Genomic DNA, 13,079 nt, shown 5'->3' on the forward strand with positions numbered 1-13,079 from the left:
ACTGCTTTGAGTCAGTAGACTGTTCAAGGACCCGGTAACGGACATGAATGAATGCGCCACAGTTGTTTCAGCCTTCAGAAGAAAATGTGTGGAGGACTTTGTTCCTACAAAAACTATCCGAGTGTTTCCTAACCAGAAGCCTTGGATGAACCAGGCGATCCGCATTCTTCTGACGACCAGATCCTGGGCATTCAGGTCTGGTGACGCCGAGGTCTACAAGAAGTCCAGATACGACCTTCACAAGGCCATCAAAAAGGCCAAAAGGGACTTCCGTTCAAAGCTGGAGGATAAAGCAGATGTTCGGCAACTGTGGCAGGGTCTGAATGCCATCACCTCGAAACCAGGGCGAAACCAGGAGGCAGCTCAAGTGACAACGAAGCATCACTCCCTGACAAACTCAATGCATTCTACACACCCTTTGATAGGGAGAACACTGATGTGCCTTCCCGAGCCCCCATACATCCTGATGGTATTATGGTCACAGTCTTAGAGGCCGAGGTCAGAAGATCCTTCAGGGGAGTGAACCCTCAGTAAGCGCCTGGACCTGGTAGTATACCCGATCGAGTTCTCAAAACCTGTGCAGACCAACTGGCGGGAGATTTTTGCGGACATTTTCAACCTCTCATTACTGAGGTCTGAGGTCCCTACCTGCTTTAAGAGGGCATCAATAATATCAGTGCCCAAGAAGAGTAAGTCTCTCAACGATTATCGACCAGTGGCACTGATATCCGTGGGGATGAAGTGCTTTGAGAGGTTGGTTATGGTGCATATCATCTCCTACCTCAACAAGATCCTTCACCCACTACAGTTTGTCTACCGTCACAACAGGTTAATGGAGGATGCAATCTCACTGGCTCTCCACTCCGCACTGGACCACTTGGACAATAAAAACACTTACGTCAGGTTAATTGTCCTCTGTAAATTGCCCCTAATATGCAGGGAATGGATGTTAATGTGGGATAACATAGAACTAGTGTGAACGGGTGATCGATGGTCGGTGTGGACTCAGTGTGCTGCAGGCCCTGTTTACATGCTGTATCTCCAAACTCTAGACTCTAAACATATTTGTTATGCTGTTGGACCAACAGTACATTGTAGCTCCATTTCAATTTATTTGGTTAGAGTTGAGTTGAAACTGGTGTCCGCTTTAATGGAGACAGGATTGGAGACAGGATTCTTATAATCAAAACTGCAGAAAATTCTTTAAATCTTGCTTTCTGACACAGAATTTCAAATGCCCTCTTTTTTCCCCCCAAAGCAAATGAGATATGTTCTTCAACAATCACCTGACATTTTCTTGTGGATCCCAAAAAAAAGACTTAGTTACATCAATACTTTTAAGAAAAGGGACATAATAATGGTGGGAAAGGGCCGCGGGAAGTATGGCAAGGTGATGAGTCGGTTTGAATTACTGACAGCTCTACCAACCCTCCTAGACAGCTGACAAGAAGGAATGCTTTCTGCTTAAAATCAGGATGCGTTTTGTCATGATCTTCTCAGAGTCACCAATCTTAGGAATTCTAATGGCCTCTCAGCAGCTCATTGCGCACGATAGTGGAACAAATTCACTTTCACTCACATGTGGAATCATGGTTTCTGTTTAGCTGGGACTGCTGCCACCAAAGATTAGGGCTCTAGAAAAGCCTCTGGGGATGTTTCTACACCGGCTTGGTTGCTTTTAATACAGCAACAATTTATTAAATTGCTTTCCATTTAAGTGCAGTGATAGTCTTGGTACTCAGAAAGGTTGAAGAGATATCCAACACATTAATATTTTAAGATAATGGCAGTAATTATATTGTGTTTACCTAACAAGGCAGTTTATATTGCTTTCTCACTAACTCAAAAGTAAGGTGGGTTTTTTTGTGTGTGGATGGACCTTGACTTCTTGAAATGCACTGATATTCTCTTGAAATAGTTCAATGAATAGTTCATTGCCCTGTCATTTTGAGTGAAGAAACTTACCAAACGCAACAACATGTGACTACATTGTTTCCAAAAAAGAGTTGAGCACAGTACAGCAATGGTGAGCCTTGCAATGCCAGAGACCCGGGTTTTATCCTGACTACGGGTGAAGTCTGTACGGAGTTTGTACGTTCTCCCCGTGACCTGCGTGGGTTTTCTCCGAGATCTTCGGTTTCCACTCACACTCCAAAAACGTACAGGTTTGTATGTTAATTGGCTTGGTAAAAATGGTCCCTAGTGGGTGTAGTGTTAATGTGTGGGGATCGCTGGTCGGTGTGGACCCGATGGGCCTTAAGGTCTGTTTCCGGGCTGTATCTCTAAACTAAACTAAACTAAGCAGTTGGAGTGGGGTGGGGTGGGAAGAAAGCTAGGTAGGATTTCAACTCACAACTGGCAATGTTTAGTTTTGAGATGTAGCGCGGAACCAGGTCCTTCGGCTCACCAAGTCCACGCCGACCAGTAATTTCCACACATTAACACTACCCTACATACACTAGGGACAATTTACAATCTTTACTGAAGCCAATTAACCTGCAAACTTGTACATCTTTGAATTGCGGGGCAGGTAGGGCCGAGATGGCCTGTTTCCGTGCTGTAATTGTTATATGGTTATATGGTTATACACTAGGGACAATTTACAATCTTTACTGAAGCCAATTAACCTGCAAACTTGTACATCTTTGAATTGCGGGAGGAAAACAGAGCACGCGGAGAAAACCCATGCGGTCACGGGGAGAACATACAAACTCCATACAGACAGCACCTACAATTAGGATCGAACCCAGGTCTCTGGCACTGGAAGGCAGCAACTCCTCCGCTGCACCACTGTGCTGCCCTGAAACTTGTGGTCCTTGATAAAGTTGGCTACTTTCCTGAGGCAGCATGATATTTTGCCATCAGACAAGTAATTGAACAAGATGTTGGCATCAAACGTATGCACCAGGCCTCTGGAAGATTCGGTAACACGTTTCTATAGATACTAACCAGTACTACCAGAACTATTGTAGCACCTGGTCTCTGCACTGAACTAAGAATCTTCGCAAGCAATTCAGATGAGAAAGTGGAAGTGAACGATAATGCCCCTGTCCCACTTAGGAAACCTGAACGGAAACCTCTGGAGACTTTACGCCCCACTCAAGATTTCCGTGCGGTTCCCGGAGGTTTTTGTCAATTCTTCTACCTGCTTCCACTACCTGCAACCTCCAGCAACCACCTGCAACCTTCGGGAACTGCACGGAAACCTTGGGTGGGGCGCAAAGTCTCCGTTCAGGTTTCCTAAGTGGGACAGGGGCATAGGCTCTGGGGAGTGTTGTCGAGCAGAGGGATCTAGGAGTACAGGTATATAGATAGTTGAAAATAGCATCACAGTTAGAAAGGGTGGTCAAATAGGCTTTTGGCGCATTTGCCTTCATCAGTATTAAGTATAGAAGTTGGATCATGTCGCAGTTATATGTCATTGGTGAGTATTCTGTTCAGTTTTGGGCACTATGTTAAAGGGTAGATGTTGTCAAGCTTGAAAGGGGGCAGAGAAGATTTACGCGGATGTTGCCAGGATTTGAGGGCCTGAGCTAGAGGTTGAGCAGGCTAGGACTCTATATCTTGAGTCAGTAGGATGAGGGGTGATCTCATCGAGGTGTAAAAAATCATGAGAGGAATAGATCTGGTAGACACACATATTCATGTTGAATACTGTACATACAGGCACGGAAATCGCTTTCAAAATGTGGGGGGGACCAGGGGACAGGGGGGACATACACTCACACACACACACGTGTGGGCTTCGGAGGCTCAATCCAGCGTTAAATGCAACTCAACTCTGCCTGTCTTGCCGGGTTAACCTACTGACGGGACACCAGCCTGGAATCGTGGAGCTAGCGCTGCTTCTCTGCACTGGTTGTAAATCTGGGCCATATTTCCCATAAGTCCAGGCAGGGCTGCAGGTTAACCCGGTGGCGTCAGGCAGAGTTGAGCTGGGTTTAGCGCTGCTTCTCTGCGCTGGCTGTGGGCCTGGGGGCACCGCTCCCATCTGACCCCCGATGTCTCTGGCCACCCCCGGGGGGGCACTCGGGTGAGGACAGTGGCAGTGCAGCAGCGATTGCAGCGCCAGAGAGCAGGGATCGATCCTGGCTGCGGATGAGGCGCAGGTCTGTGTCCAGGGCTGCCGAGGGTGTTTTGCTACATCTCCCTCCTCCAATCACCACGCTCTACCTTCAGTCGCACCACCCCTACTTCCGCCTCTGACCCACACCTCCCTCCTCCAATGATCGCGCTGAATTATCATGTCCCACCCCCATTGCCTGCTGACTGATGTCTCTCTCGTCCAATCGGCGCCCTCAATCAGCAGTCCCACCTCCACTGTCTCGCGGAAAGCGGAGATTTCACCGAGATTTTAATTCCGGATTACAAAAAATGGGGGGGAGATCGTCCCCCACCTCTCAAAACAGGGGGGGAGGGGAATGTGTCCCTCCTGCCCCCCCCCCAGGAATTCCGCCCCTGTGTACATATGATCAGTCATCACACCTAAAGAAAGACGTACTTACGATAAACTGCGGATTACCACATTTGTCATATTAAGAAAGATATGATTTCTCTACAAGAGTGATCTCACTGAAACATACAAAATTCGTACAGAGCTGACATGGCAGATGCACGGTTATTGTGCCTGCGGTGTCTAGAATTAGGGTCATCGTTTATAAAAATTAGAGAACAGGACAGGAGAGAACAGAAGTGAGAAGAAATTTCTCCACATAGAAAGTAGTGATTTTTTTTAAATTGCCCTCCAGTAGCATTTCAGAGCCTTAATAGCTGAGTATATAGAAGACAGGTTGATAGATAATTACATAATAAAAAATTAAGAAATATAGGATTCCTTAATGAATTTGTGCTGAGGTCAAGAATCATCCCAGGCATTATTGAATGGTGACGCCAGCATAAGGAACTGAAAACCTACTCTTGTTCCTGTTTCTTATAGTCACAGAGCCATAGAGTCGTGGCGTCATACAGCATGGAAATAAGCCCTTCAGTCCAACTTCCCTACACCGCCCAATATACGCCAAATACACTAGTCCCACCTGCCAGCGGTTGGCTCATATCCCTCTAAATATTTCCTATCCATGTACCTGTCCAAATATTTTTTTTAATTTGTGATAATAACTGCCTTAACTACCACCTCTGGCAGCTTGTTCCATATACCTACCGCCCTTTGTGCGTTATAGTTTCCCCCTTCACCTTAAACGTTTTTACGTCTTATGTTCAGGAGAGACCGGTGGGGGCGCTGCACTGGCAGCAGCCCTGTCAGCAGCGTGTTAGTCTTTTCAACTTTTTTTACCCCCAGTATTTCCGCCCCTGTCTTATGATCAGTCATCACACCTTTTAAAGACGTCTTAGTGTGACTGCGGATTACCACATTTGTCATATTAAGAAAGGGTGATTTTTGTCTACAAGGTGATCTCACTGAAACCGTACAGAGCTCCTCCATGGCAGATGCGACTTTTTCCAGGTCGCCTCCCCCCATGGCCTAACAGCGAGGATCGGCGCGGCCTTTCCCGGGGCTCGGGGCTCCGGCGGCGGGTGCAGCGTGGACTGTCAGCACGGAGCTGGGGCTCGCTGGAGGGGAGCGCTCCGTTCAGTTGGCCCGCAGCAGACGGCAGCCTGAAGCCGCGGTCTGCACAACTCCAGCTGGCGCGGCGTCTACAGCCCGGGATCCCTCGTGGGGGACACGGGGGGAAGAAGAAGCTTCCACTGCCGGCCCGCGGCCAACTTTACCGCGGGGTCCGGTATGGACTTACATAACCCCCTGGAAGGGAGCTTCGGACCGCCTTAATGCAGACTGCGGAGGCTACGGCTCGAGTGGAGTGAACTTTAAATCTCGGCCGCCGGCCTGCGGCCTACACCAACTAAAACCTACTCGGTCTCCGTGGGGAGGAGCCGTCTGGGACTTACCTGGACTTGTACCGTCATACCAGCTGGACGCCCGCCTTCAGTCCTGCCTTCCCCGCACAACGGCTGCGGAGGGTTGAGGTCCCGACCACGGGGGGAAATGGAGGAGGACTGGCCAAATTGTGTGTCTTCCACCACAGTGATGAATGTTGTGGTGGATGTTTGTGTTAAAAATTTATTGTGTTTTTGTGTGTGCCCTTTATCATTGTATCGCTGCTGACGTATCATTTCACTTGCACTTTTTGTGCAATGTGACAAATAAACCGTTGTATTGTATTGTATTGTATTGTATTGTGTGTTACATAGGAACAGAAGCATTGAACATAGGTGCAGGAGGAGGCCTTTCAGCCCTTCGAGCCAGCACCGCCATTCATTGTGATCATGGCTGATCGTCCCCATTCAATAACCCGTGCCTGCCTTCTCCCCATATCCCTTGATTCCCCTAGCCCTTAGAGCTCTATCTAACTCTCTCTTAAATCCATCCAGTGATTTGGCCTCCACTGCCCTCTGTGGCAGGGAATTCCACAATTTCACAACTCTCTGGCTGGAAAAAGTTTTGTCTCACCTCAGTCTTAAATGGCCTCCACTTTATTCTAAAACTGTGGCCCCTGGTTCTGAACTCGCCCAACATTGGGAACATTTTTTCTGCATCTAGCTTTTCCAGTCCTTTTATAATTTTATATGTTTCTATAAGATCCACCCTCATCCTTCTAAACTACAGTGAATACAAGCCTAGTCTTTTCAATCTTTCCTCATATGACAGTCCCGCCAACCCAGGGATCAATCTCATGAACCTACGCTGCACTGCCTCAATCACAAGGATGCCCTTCCTCAAATTAGGAGACCAAAACTGTACGTAATACTCCAGATGTGGTCTTACCAGAGCCCTTTACAACTACAGAAGAACCTCTCTACTCCTATACTGAAATCCTCTTGTTATGTACATCCCGCTGTCTAGGCGTAAGCTCAGGGGCGACCGCACCTTTGCGGTTGCAGCTCCTAGACTGTGGAACAACATCAGAACTGCCCCCTCCATCGACTCCTTAAGTCGAGACTTAAAATTCATCTTTACTTTCAAGCCTTTATTGATGTCCTCTGAGTGAGGGCTATATGTATGTATTCATGTATGTACTTAATCTATGAACTATTGGTTAGTACCTACACCAATATAAAGCACTTTGGCCAACGAGAGTTGTTTTTTAAATGTGCTATATATATAAAAGTGACTTGACTTGACTTGATGAAGGCCAACATTCCACTAGCTTTCTTCACTGCCTGCTGCACCTGTAAGCCAACTTTCAGTGACCGGTGTACAAGGACACCCAGGTCTTGCTGTACCTCCCCCTCACCTAACCTAACCCCATTGAGATAATAATCTGCCCCTTGTTTTTGCCACCAAAGTGGACAACCTCACGTTTATCTATATTATACTGCATCTGCCCATTTATATATATATTATACTGTATCACATGGCCAATCACATCTGCCATAGATGTGGGGACAGAATCCTCTTGGCCCGAATCGTCCAACAGGATTTGTCTCACAGACTTGGCTTTGGCTTTGCCCCAACTCGGGGTTGCAAGCAGCTCCCTCTAGGAGTCAAATCGGAACTAGCTGTGCAGAACGGCGCTGCCAGCGACTCCGAAGTGGCCGTTGGCTTCCGCACTGCCGCGGTCCTCTGCTGTCGGTATAAATCATCATTATTTATTGTACTTACCAGACAGGTTGCACCTGTTAGTGACTCCGAGTCCTTGCTCCCTTCTGGAGCCTCAACGGAGTATTTCAGGGGAGGAAATAGAGCGCAACCCTGCACCAGGTGTTGCTACCTCAGGCCTCTGGCCCCCATATGACCCAGTCGAGCCGGCATCATAATCGGAGTCACCTCTTTCCAATATTCCCCTCGACAGAGTGGGAGAAATACTGCAACCCTGCCAGGTGTTATCACAGGCATATGGCTGGAGCCGCCTGTTAATGCCTCTGGTACACGGAGCATAGTTTGTTCATATGATTAAAAGAAGCATATCCCCATTAGATCAGAGATTCAACTGCTCTATCGATATCCACATAGTTGGAGTCTCTTATGAAAGAATCTCCAACAGTCCCCTCTACTGAGTGGAAATTATCATGACACCACCCTGAACCAGGTGTAGCTCCTAGAGGTGTCTGATAGACACTGCTCAAAAAAGGCTTCCTAAGCCAGGAGCTCTGGACTGCATTGGCAAGTCAAATTTCACTACACCATTTGGTCATAATAAATGTCCTTTGTATTCAATTTAATTTAATTTCAATTTCAAACCTTTATTGGCATGATAAAGTACATTGTTGTATTGCCAAAGTATTAAACATGACCTTTGTATCCTATCTGCTACAATAGTCACAAACGTGACCGAGCGGCAAGCCGCCCTATAAATAGAGCTTACACTATATGCTGCTCTACAGAGTAAGCTGAGCCGACCTCAGCCGGCAGCATCTATGTTTAAAATTGCTAGGTGCTATGGCAGCTGAGCTTACCTGGCGGTTGCTGTCCTGGCCACGGCTATTTTGAACCCACCGGCTGCTGCTAATCTTTTGCAGCGATCGCTGACCTGGCTGCACCGGCATCCGCAATATCGAATGCCAGCTCCTTATGGCGCCTCCACGGCGGCCTCCAAATCCGGCCGCCTGCTCCCGTTCGGAGCTCCAACGGCGGCAGCCGCACAGGCTGCGCCCGTCAGTTACTCCGGGCCCGCTGTACGGCAGCGGCCCGCTGAAAACAAAATTAACTTACCTGCCAGAGCAGTTTCGAAATGCTCTGAATCCCACGCCATGCGTCGACGTATTGATGCGCATGCGGGCTGGCGGACTCTTCACGTATTCCCTCACATCAACTTCTCATAAATTAAAGATCAAACTTCAAACGGGAAGTTCTCGTTTAATCTTTCTATTAGCTTTCTTCGCTCCCTGGTGAGACTGTACCTGGAGTATTGTGTGTAATTTTGGTCTAATTTGAGGAAGGACATAATTGGTATTGCGGGAGTGCAATGTAGGTTCACCAGGTTAATTCCCGGGATGGCAGGACTGACATATGATGAAAAAATGGTTTGACTGGGGTTGTATTCTCTGGAATTTAGGACGAGAGGGGATCTTATAGAAACTTATACAATTCTTAAAGGATTAGACAGGCTAGATTCAAGAAAAATGTTCCCGATGTTGGTGGAGTCCAGAATTCGAGGGTCACAGTTTAAGAATAAGGGGTAGGCCATTTAGTACTGAGATGAGGAAAAACAAATTCACCAAGAGTTTTGAATCTGTGGAATTCTCTGCCACGGTAGACAGTGGAGACCAATTCACTGGATGTTTTCAAGAGAGCGTTAGATTTAGCTCTGAGGGCTAAATGAATCAAGGGATATGGGGAAAAAGCAGGTACAGTGTATTGACTTTAGATGATCAGCCATGATCGTATTGAATGGTGGTGCTGGCTCGAAGGGCCGAATGGCCTACTCCTGCACCTATTTTTCTATTTCTATGTTTCTATGTTTGCTCATATGAGTTGCAATTGCTTTGGCACAGAGCAGTTAAAGGAGACAATTGCTGCAGTGTTTTTATCACCACCAAACAAAATTTGCAGACAATCACATTCAGAGAGATAAAGCCACCATCAAAATGAAAGAATGACATTGCACAACTTATTGATCTAACTCCAGCTCTTTCAGATTAGATTTGCCAGCCGCTATGGTATGTCATTTGGCAGACCAGTCAATGAAAGAATGCATTTCAGCATGTAGTCTATAGTCAAAATAATATAACCTGGGCTACAGACGAATGGAACATAAGCGACAGAATGAACGAAATGCGGCCACACTACAAATCTATACCAGCAAAGTCAAAACAAAAAACATTGGCAGACATTTAATCTTCTATTGAACATGTTTAATTTCTTTACAGCCACTGATTATATTTAATTTTTTACACAGTTCAAGATGACTACTTTATCAGAGAGAAGCATGTTCCTTTTTTCCCCCATATATTATTGCATTTGCATTAATTGTCAGTTTAGTTAGTGATCAACAATTTAAAGTGAACAGTCTACAAAGCAAAAAGGATTTACATAACAATGAGTTAACTGGTAATAATGTTCCAGCTAGAACTAAACATAAACGGACAGGGTTTGTTAATAACGGCTTTCAATCAATAACAGAATACCACAGAGCAAGCTAGCTGGAAAAAAGCCATCATTTCATGCTCACATCTGAAAAACCTGCTCTGTTTGTGCGCAAAATGCCCTCTAGGTACTCGGATTGCGTGACACTTTATTCAACAGGATATTAACGTAGATATTATATCACAAAAAAAGCTTTTTTCTTTGAAATATTATTTTATAATATGGATCTGTTCCAGTTGCAAGTTAATGTCACGCTGACTTCAAACTGACTGCTGTTATGCATATATTACAGGAAAATGGCATTACCTAGCACAAGGTAAAATTCAATGAGGCTAGAATAACTATCTCAATAAAAATACTATAATTATACATGGTTGGTTTCTTCTTAGGATGTACATTACATTTATAATAGTTCTTATCACAACTATGTGAGAAATATCATGATGTTAAATCCTGCACAATGTGGAGGTAACATATAAACACCAGGCCAATATTTTCAAGAACAAATGCACAAAATCATACTCTAGACATTTCATTAATATATCATCGTTGTAATAAACTTATGATTCCTTGCACCCACCCCACCAGCCTGTACCAGTGGTTACAAGGGTCCTCCTGAAATGTATCTATGGAAAGCAACTGGTCCTGGCAGCCTTGTTCTCAGGACCTGTGCGGACCAGTTGGTAGAGGCATTTACTGCAGTATAATGTGGATAAATGTGTGGTTATCCATTTTGGTGGCAAAAACGGGAAAGCAGACTATTATCTAAATGGTGGCCGATTTGGAAAGGGGGAGATGCAGCGAGACCCGAGTGTCATGGTACACCAGTCATTGAAGGTAGGCATGCAGGTGTAGCAGGCAGTAAAGAAAGCGAATGGTATGTTAGCTTTCATTGCAAAAGGATTTGAGTATAGGAGCAAGGAGGTTCTACTGCAGTTGTACAGGGTCTTGGTGATACCACACCTGGAGTATTGCGTACAGTTTTGGTCTCCAAATCTGAGGAAGGACATTATTGCCATAGAGGGAGTGCAGAGACGGTTCACCAGACTGATTCCTGGGATGTCAGGACTGTCTTATGAAGAAAGACTGGATAGACTTGGTTTATACTCTCTAGAATTTAGGAGATTGAGAGGGGATCTTATAGAAACTTACAAAATTAAAAAAACAAGGGGTTGGACAGGCTAGATGCAGGAAGATTGTCCCCGATGTTGGGGAATGTCCAGGACAAGGGGTCACAGTTTAAGGATAAGGGGGAAATCCTTTAAAACCGAGATGAGAACAACTTTTATCACACAGAGAGTGGTGAATCTCTGGAACTCTCTGCCACAGAGGGTAGTTGAGGCCAGTTCATTGGCTATATTTAAGAGGGAGTAAATGTGGCCCTTGTGGCTAAGGGGATCAGGGGGTATGGAGAGAAGGCAGGTACAGGTTACTGAGTTGGATGATCAGCCATGATCATATTGAATGGCGGTGCAGGCTCGAAGGGCCGAATGGCCTACTCCTGCACCTAATTTCTATGTTTCTATGTTTCTATGTTTTACAGATATCTTTAACCTATCGCTACTCTTATTCTGAGGTCCCCTCCTGCTTCAAGAAGACCACTATCACCCTGGTCCAAAGAAAAGTAAGGTACTGTCCAGTGGTTTTAACATCCACCATTTTTCCCACAGTGGTGAATCTATGGAATTCTCTGCCACAGAAGGTAGTAGAGGGCAGTTCATTGGCTATATTTAAGAGAGAGTTAGATGTGGCCCTTGTTACCAATGACCTGCCGTAGACCAGCCACATTGACGCGAAGGGCAAGAAGTCACACCAGCATCTCTCAGGAGGCTGCGAGCGGCAGATGCTTCCCAGGAGGCTGCGAAAAGCGTTTGACAGCACTGCGCCTCTACTCACTGGAGTTTGAAGGTTGAGGGAGAACAATGAAACTTACAGAATAATGAAAGGCATAGATAGAGTGGCTGTGGAAAGGATGTTTCCATTGGTGGGAGAGTCTAGGACCAGAGGTCATAGTCTCAGAATTAAAGGGCACTCTTTTATAAAGGAGGTGTGGAGGAACCTCTTTAAGGGCCTGTCCCACTTATGTGGCCTTGGCACGCAAATTACGCGATCTCGTGGTCGCGTTGAGCTGAGATGGTCCCGCGAAGGTTGGGGGCGATTCCATGCGTACGCATAGCCATGACGTAATTTGAAGAGCACGTGACTCAGCGGGACCAGCAGCATCTCTGGAGAGAAACAATGGGTGACGTTTCGTGTTGAGATTCTTCTTCAGTCTGAAAAGAAGGGTCTTGACCCGAAACGTCACCCATTGCTTCTCTCCAGAGATGCTGCCGGTCCCGCTGAGTTACTGCTGCATTTTGTGTCCATCTTCAATTTTCTTGGCTCCGCTCTGGAAGTAGAAGTGGGGGCGGATCCGGACCGCAACGGCCATAAGCCCCAGGCTGAGTTCGACGATCGTTTGCCTGCTTCTGCTGCTGTTGAAAGTGAGACATTGCGTTGCGCCAGGGTCTTAGGCCTGTCCCACTTTGGCCGTCAGTTCCGCGACAGGCCGTTGGCGTGCGAAGATTTTGTTCACTACAAAAATTTAGGGGTTCCGCGCGATGTCGCGCACAACTACATACCCTTCCGCGCTTCTAAGTGCGACTGGCTCAGCACAGCCTATACGATGCCCGTGCACCTCAACGTGACCACAAGGTCATGTAATTTGTGTGCCAAGGACACGTGAGTGGGACAGGCCCTTTAGTCAGAGGGTGGTGAATCTGTGGAACTCCTTGCCACAGAGGGATGTGGAGGACAAGTCAGTGGATATTTATAAGGCAGTGATAGACCAATTCCTGATTATAACAGGTGTCAAGGGTTATGGGGAGAAGGCAGGAAAATGGGATTAGGAGGCAGAGATCAGCCATGATTGAATGGTGGAGTAGACTTGAAGGGCTGAATGGCCTAATTCAACCTATAACTTGTGAACTTGTGATGAAGCCGGGCAGCAGATCCTTGCAGGTGTGGCGGGATTCTGATGCGGCGGGGAGGGACA

The sequence above is a fragment of the Leucoraja erinacea genome, chromosome 3 (genome assembly GCF_028641065.1).
Source record: "Leucoraja erinacea ecotype New England chromosome 3, Leri_hhj_1, whole genome shotgun sequence".
NCBI classification, from domain to species: Eukaryota; Metazoa; Chordata; class Chondrichthyes; order Rajiformes; family Rajidae; genus Leucoraja; species Leucoraja erinaceus.